This window comes from Ranitomeya variabilis, chromosome 3 (assembly GCF_051348905.1).
Source record: "Ranitomeya variabilis isolate aRanVar5 chromosome 3, aRanVar5.hap1, whole genome shotgun sequence".
Lineage (NCBI taxonomy): Eukaryota > Metazoa > Chordata > Amphibia > Anura > Dendrobatidae > Ranitomeya > Ranitomeya variabilis.
In genome coordinates, this window is record NC_135234.1 from 236,591,229 (window position 1) to 236,598,396 (window position 7,168).

A 7,168-nucleotide genomic window follows, 5' to 3' on the forward strand; every position below is an offset into this window, starting at 1 on the left:
AGCTACTATATTTTAGATTATTTGATTTAGTAAATTAAGGCCATATAAAGAATTTGAACTGCTTCAATTTAAATTAACTAATATGACTACTTTTGCCACCCTTCCAAGTGAATGATCTAAAAGATTTATTGAGTCTTGATTCATCAGAGTAATTCATCTAGTAATTATTAACCCCTTCATGACCTTGGGATTTTCCATTTTTCCGTGTTCGTTTTTTGCTCCCCTTCTTCCCAGAGCCATAACTTTTTTATTTTTCCGTCTATATGGCCATGTGAGGGCTTTTTTTTGCAAAACAAGTTGTGATTTTGAACGACATCATTGGTTTTAGCATGTCGTGTACTAAAAAACGGGAAAAAAATTCTAAGTGCGGTGAAATTGCAAAAAAAGTGCAAACCCACACTTGTTTTTTGATTGGCTTTTTTGCTAGGTTCACTAAATGCTAAAACTGACCTGCCATTATGATTCTCCAGGTCATTAAAGAGTTCAACGACACCAAACATGCCTAGGTTCTCTTTTATCTAAGTGGTGAAAAAAATTTCAAACTTTGCTAAAAAAAAAAAAAAATTGTGCCATTTTACGATACCCGAAGCATCTCCATTTTTCATGATCTGGGGTCGGGTGAGGGCTCATTTTTGGTGTGCCGAGCTGACGTTTTTAATTATAGCATTTTGGTGCAGATACGTTCTTTTGATCGCCCGTTATTGCATTTTAATGCAATGTCGCGGCGACCAAAAAAACGTAATTCTGGCGTTTTTTCTCGGTACGTCGTTTAGCGATCAGGTTAATCCTTTTTTTTTATTGATAGATCGGGCGATTCTGAACTCGGCGATACCAAATATGTGTAGGTTTGATTTTTTTTTATTGATTTATTTTGAATGGGGCGAAAGGGGGGTGATTTAAACTTTTCCTTTTTTTTCTTTTTTTTTACTTTTTTTTAACTTTTGCTATGCTTCAATAGCCTCCATGGGAGGCTAGAAGCTGGCACAACGCGATCGGCTCTGCTACATACCAGCGATCATCAGATCACTGCTATGCAGCAGAAATGCAGGCTTGCTATGAGCGCCGACCACAGGGGGGCGCTCACAGCAGGCTGGCATCAGTAACCATAGAGGTCTCAAGGACCTCTATGGTTACCATTCTGATGCATCGCTGACCCCTGATCATGTGTCGGGGGTCAGCGATGCGCTTATTTCCGGCCGCCCAGCCGGAAGCGCCGGTTAAATGCCGCTGTCAGTGTTTGACAGCGGCATTTAACTACTTAATAGCGGTGGGTGGATCGCGATTCCACCCGCCGCTATTGCGGGCACATGTCAGCTGTTCAAAACAGCTGATATGTCCCGGCTTTGATGCGGGCTCACCGCCGGAGCCCTGCATCAAAGCGCAGTATCTGACCTCGGACGTACTATCCCGTCCGAGGTCAGAAAGAGGTTAAGGGAGGATATGGTTTGAAAAAAAATAGTATGGTCAATTAAATTATTTTAAGAAGATTAACCCAACCCAAAAAGGAGTGTCACACAGGTACCCTAGACTGAATCTTCTCGATAACCTTTGAAATAAAAAGCATTGAGGAATTTGCTAGCAACATGATTCGTAAGTATGCAATCGCATCTGTTCTATTTTTGGGGGATTTGAAAGTACATGTTGAACAACAATTGGACAGGGAGTGTACATATTTCATGGCCCACTTGGTTAATGATTTGAAAGGAAGAAATGCACTAATGCAACCAGGGCAGGTGGTGAAGCCTACATAGTTGAGCATCAGGTTTGTTCTGTCCATTCTAATAAGGACAGTGTAGCTCGTATTATGTATTGAAGTTTAGTACTACAGTGTTTGGTTTGCTGTGTTGTAGCACCATCTAGTGGTGGTTAAATTTATAATCTGTGCCTTAGTAACAATTAGAGTGTTGCATTGTGGGACTGTACCAAGGTATGCTGGGAGATGGAAACTCCATTATTTTCTGTGTACTTCCTGGGAAACGCGTGCTCATGTGCTGTGCTGGAACCATCTCACTTACTTGCCATCCTGGTTAAGTTTATCTGGTAAGATTGTTACCTCTGTTTTTGTAATATAGTGTTGTACAGAATGTGATTTACTGTATAGCAGCCAGTACTTAGGAAATGTATTATCAGAGACTTACTGTATGTAGTTATATACACAAGTTGCATCATACTGTATACTTTATCTGTTAGTTGTAAAGTGTCAGCTGTGCTATTATTTTACCCAATACTTATTTCTGTCATTTGTATTCTTATAGTTTTACCGCATTTGCAATACTTGTTTACCAATAAACAAGTTAGACTACAGAGAACAGTCTTCTTATTTGGAAGACAGAAGTGGTTTATGCTGTATGTTGGATCACACACCGTATCAACGTGTATGAAGACAGAACAAGGTTTATTGCCAATGCTAGGTTGCACTTATCCACCTCCTCCTCAATTGACATGACCCTATCCCAACAAGGACATTGCATCCACCCCCAGCTCTTAGACTTTTCTTTTTTGTAAAATTAAAGGCGTTGACCAGTACTGTACAATTCCCTTTCATGTGAACTAATTGCCATTGATAAGTACTTTATTAAATACCTTGCACCCTGAGTCTGCAGGAAAGCTTGAATTTCTTTGGAACTTGATTGATCCTTGCTTATCCACCATCCAAACTATCCTGCATTGCAACCTTTCATGAATTCTTCTCTGCTGTCCACGGAGATTAGCTTACAGTGCCATGGGTTGTAAACCTCTTGAATATGTTGCTGACAATGGAACATCAAGATCTCTGGAGATGGATTTATAACTTGAGATTGTTGATATTTTTTAACAATTTTGGTTCTCAAGTCCTCAGACAGTTTTTTCCATTGTAAAGATTGAATCAACTTCTCCCTTTTTTAACTGGTTTCAGGTGTGATTTCCTTATTGCCCACACCTGTTACTTGCCACATGGGAGTTTAAATAAGAATCACATGCTTGAAACAAAGTTGTTTCCCAACAATTTTGGAAAAGTGGCAACAATTTTGTCTGGCCTATTTTGGGAGTTTTGTGTGAAATTATGTCCAATTTGTCTCCTTTTCTTAGTTTTTTTTTATTGTTTCAATACACACAAAAGAAATAAACATGTGTATAACAAAGCATGTAATTGCAATAATTTTCTGGGAGAAATACTTCTTCCATCCGTCAGTGAGGGTGAGTGGGGGATAATCTTTATTGGCATGGCTGGTGCTTTTTGTATTACTTCTTTTTCCTGTAGCAGTGTCCTCTACAGGAGATTGTGCTGATGCTGTGTGACTCTTGTGGAGCAGTGGAAGGGGTTTGGGCAGAATTACAGTGGGTGTGCTCACTGCTGGCTTGCAGGCCAGCACAGGGGATGATGGGGAATGTAGTAAGAAGGGAGCAGAGAATTCTAAAGAAGAAATGATGGCTATGACAGCAGAGCTGATGCCAAGGCACAGAAAGTGAAGCTGAAAGGTGTTAAACAATATGAAACTTGGCAGAAAAGGTATATGGGATTATTTAGGGGACTAATCAATAAGCATTTATGGTAAAAGCAGTAACTGAGTTAGGATAGTGGACAACCTCATTAAGTGCTGCTAAGCTGCTTATTAGCATGGGCAACAAAAGGTAGTTAGAGGGCAAGTTGATGCTCGGCATTAATCAGTAAATTTCACACTGGACAACTCTCCATCAACTGCAACGATGCTCAGAGCATTGAAGCTGCACTACATTTTTGTGAAAGAAACTCATGCTCTCTGCATGGTGCATGTCATAAATTTGATAAGAAGAAATGGGGAATCAACTATATCATGCTCATAATATTTATATTGGTAGAAAAAACACAAGGCTGCAACAATTGATGAGGGAAAACAACAACTTCAACAATTTAATCACAGTCAAGGACAATGTCACATGCAGTGGGATGTGAAGGCGGAAGAGGAGGAGGATCAGCAGCATGTGGAAGTGGAGAAGGACTCTGAGCTATCCCAAGGGTAGGCAGGAGAAGAATCAAACAGACAGTGAGAAATTGATAATGATGATGATGACGTTGTCTTTGACCAACCATGTGCAAAAAGTAAACCTACTTTGCCCTTGGTTGTGTTGATGACTATAACAAGCTACATGGTCAATTGCTTGTGTGATGACATGTGTTTCATTAGTATCAATCAAAAGGGATTCTCCAGCAGAGACGCTGAGCCCCAACTACATGGTCTTGTAAGTCAGCAGATTAGCAAGAACTGTCCCAGTTTGCTATGGGTGTAATGCTTTGTCCAGTCTCAATCAGATCAGATTGTCCTCTGCAATTGTTTTAAATGCTCACAATTGATAAAATGAACCAGGAATGGCTAAGTGTAGAATTTCATTCACCTACACTACAGCTAACGTCAATGATTAGGCTGGCCATAGCATCTGTTTACTTGTTCATTGTGTTCTACACTGATCTACTGCTGTCAGTTCTGATGCCCCTACACAACCAATCATCTCTTATCTGTCCATAATGTAATGTTTATACTTTGCTTCTTAGGCCAGGGCTGCAAGTGCTTCCGCAGCCACATACATCCAACAGATCCATTGTGGTCTAGAGCTATACTGTACTGTTTCTGATAACTCTACCCTGCACAGCATAAATAAACCTGAAACTGCATAAAAATGTATAATTATTGCACTGCTTTTAAAAAAGCCTTTGCTTCTTCACTTTCCAAATGGAAAATGTGTTGCTGCTAATAAAAAGGATCACATAAAAAATGCTCAATGATATCATTAGGGATTAGCTAATATTTTAATCCAATAGCTAAAGACCCAAAAATACAATTTTAACCAATCACAAATAAAACATAACTTTTACTTGTCAAATTCAAAATATGAGTAACTGTCTTGGGTCCACCCCTCAGTGTGTCTGGGATTCAGTTATTGACAGCTCATCCATCCAATCTGGTACAGGGGCATGCTGAAGCTGTCAGTGCTTTGATTGACAGCTGTCATCCAGTCTGTTACAGGAAAGCCGTGAGCTGTCAGTGTCTTGATTGACAGCTCGACTATCCAATCTGAGACTGAGAGGCACTGAGAGTCTCCAAGTGTTCATTATCCCAGGTGATTGCCATGATACTTAACTGAGCTGTTTCTCCCAGACCTGTGCCAGATGTACATTCAGCTAGTGAGGTTTGTTCTCTCTGTGCCTTGAGTTCTGTATGCTTGATTTTTTGTTGCCTGACCTCGGACCTCGTTCTGACCATCCGCCTGTTAACCCTTTCTGCTCTGATCCATTACCCTCCTGGTTTTCTGACCTCGGAACGTTATCTGACCACGCTTTTGTCTCTTCCTTCTGTTTATGATGTACCCTTCTGGCTTCTGACCTTGGACTATTCTGACTATTCTGACTCATGGCTCGGCCGTGAGTAGTGACTAGCGTCACCATAACTACTGCAACTCATATGTTGAAATGCACAATAAAATACTTTGTTCCTTATTAGTGCTACCTATGTTTACATGTATCCCAATCTGTCAAATTGGAAGGCTAGTTGAGTCATTCAATTTTAATATACATATGGAAAGACTTAATTTATTTGTAGCTATAGAGGTGTACAGCTCCAATAGCCTCAAATTGTATAACTAATATAAAGCAAAAGGACTGCCATCTATTATTTAACCATCAGGGATTGTATCCCATTTTGTAATGTCTAATGCTTAGAAGAACAAGGAGCTATTAAAATAGAGAAAGAGCATTCCCAACAATTTTCACCGTTATGGACTTCATCAGGGTATGTGGCAAATGCTCCCAAAAAGTGTTAATTTTCAGACGACTTAATAGAAGTCATCAAATTAATTACTTTCCAAACAGCAAACCTGTTTCTCTTCTGAAGAAAGGATATTTTTTGGACAGCTTTTTATAAAGCTTTTACTTCTTAATTTTCCATACAGCAAAATTGTTACTGGCAAAGAAAAAGGCAAAAAAAAAAAAAGATATTTTTTGGACAGCTTGTTAAAAAGTCATTGCTTTTTCACTTTCCAAACATCAAACCTGTTTCTCCCAAAAAAGGGAGTGTAAGGCCATGTTCACACTTTGCGGGTGACCTCTGCGGGTTCTCCCGCAGTGGATTTGATAAATCTGCAGGGCAAAACCGCTGTGGTTATCCCTGCAGATTTATCGCGGTTTGTTCCGCGGTTTCCGCTGCGGGTTTCCGCCTATACTATTGATGCTGCATATGCAGCAATATGCAGCATCAATAGTAATGTTAAAAATAATAAAAATTGGTTATACTCACCCTCTGATGTCCGGATCTCCTCGGCGCTGCACCCGGCGGTCCGGTTCCAAAGATGATGTGCGAGAAGGACCCTTCGTGACGTCACGGTCATGTGACTGCGACGTCACGGTCATGTGACCGTGACGTCACCACAGGTCCTGTTCGCACAGCAACTCTGACCGGCCGGCCGCATGTAGCACTGAGAGGTGAGTATAACATGATTTTTTATTTTTATTCTTTTTTTTACCCCAAATATGGTTCCCAGGGCCTGGAGGAGAGTCTCCTCTCCTCCACCCCGGGTACCATCTGCACATTATCCGCTTACTTCCCGCAACGTGGGCACAGCCCCATGCGGGAAGTAAGCGGTTCAATGCATTCCTATGGGTGCAGAATCGCAGCGATTCTGCACAAAGAAGTGACATGCTGCGGGTTTTAAACCGCTGCGTTTCTGCGTGGTTTTTCCCGCAGCATGTGCACAGCGGTTTGCGGTTTCCATAGGGTTTACATGTAAATGGAAATGCTATGGAAACTGCTGCGGACCCGCAGCATCAAAATCGCGGCGGTTCCGCGGTAAAAACCGCAAAGTGTGAACATGGCCTAAAAGCTATAATTTCTTCATTTTATAAACAACACACCTGTTGCTACTCCTCAAAACTGCATAATTTTTTAATCAATGCTTGTGTATACTAGCATGGCTAAGCATATGGCCCCCCCAAGTGGTTCATTTTTAGATTATTTTAGCATTTTAAATACTTGAAACATCTGTTAGTGCAGTGTGTTATTAAATAAACTGTAGGTTATTTACCAGTTATCATCTGTTTACCATCATGTATAAGGTCACTTTGAAATTATAAGGCTATGTATTTTAAAGAGCTAGGAAAAGGTTAAAGGGGTGGTCCAGAATCTCAAACGTCCTTTAGAACTATCTATCTTTACACCCT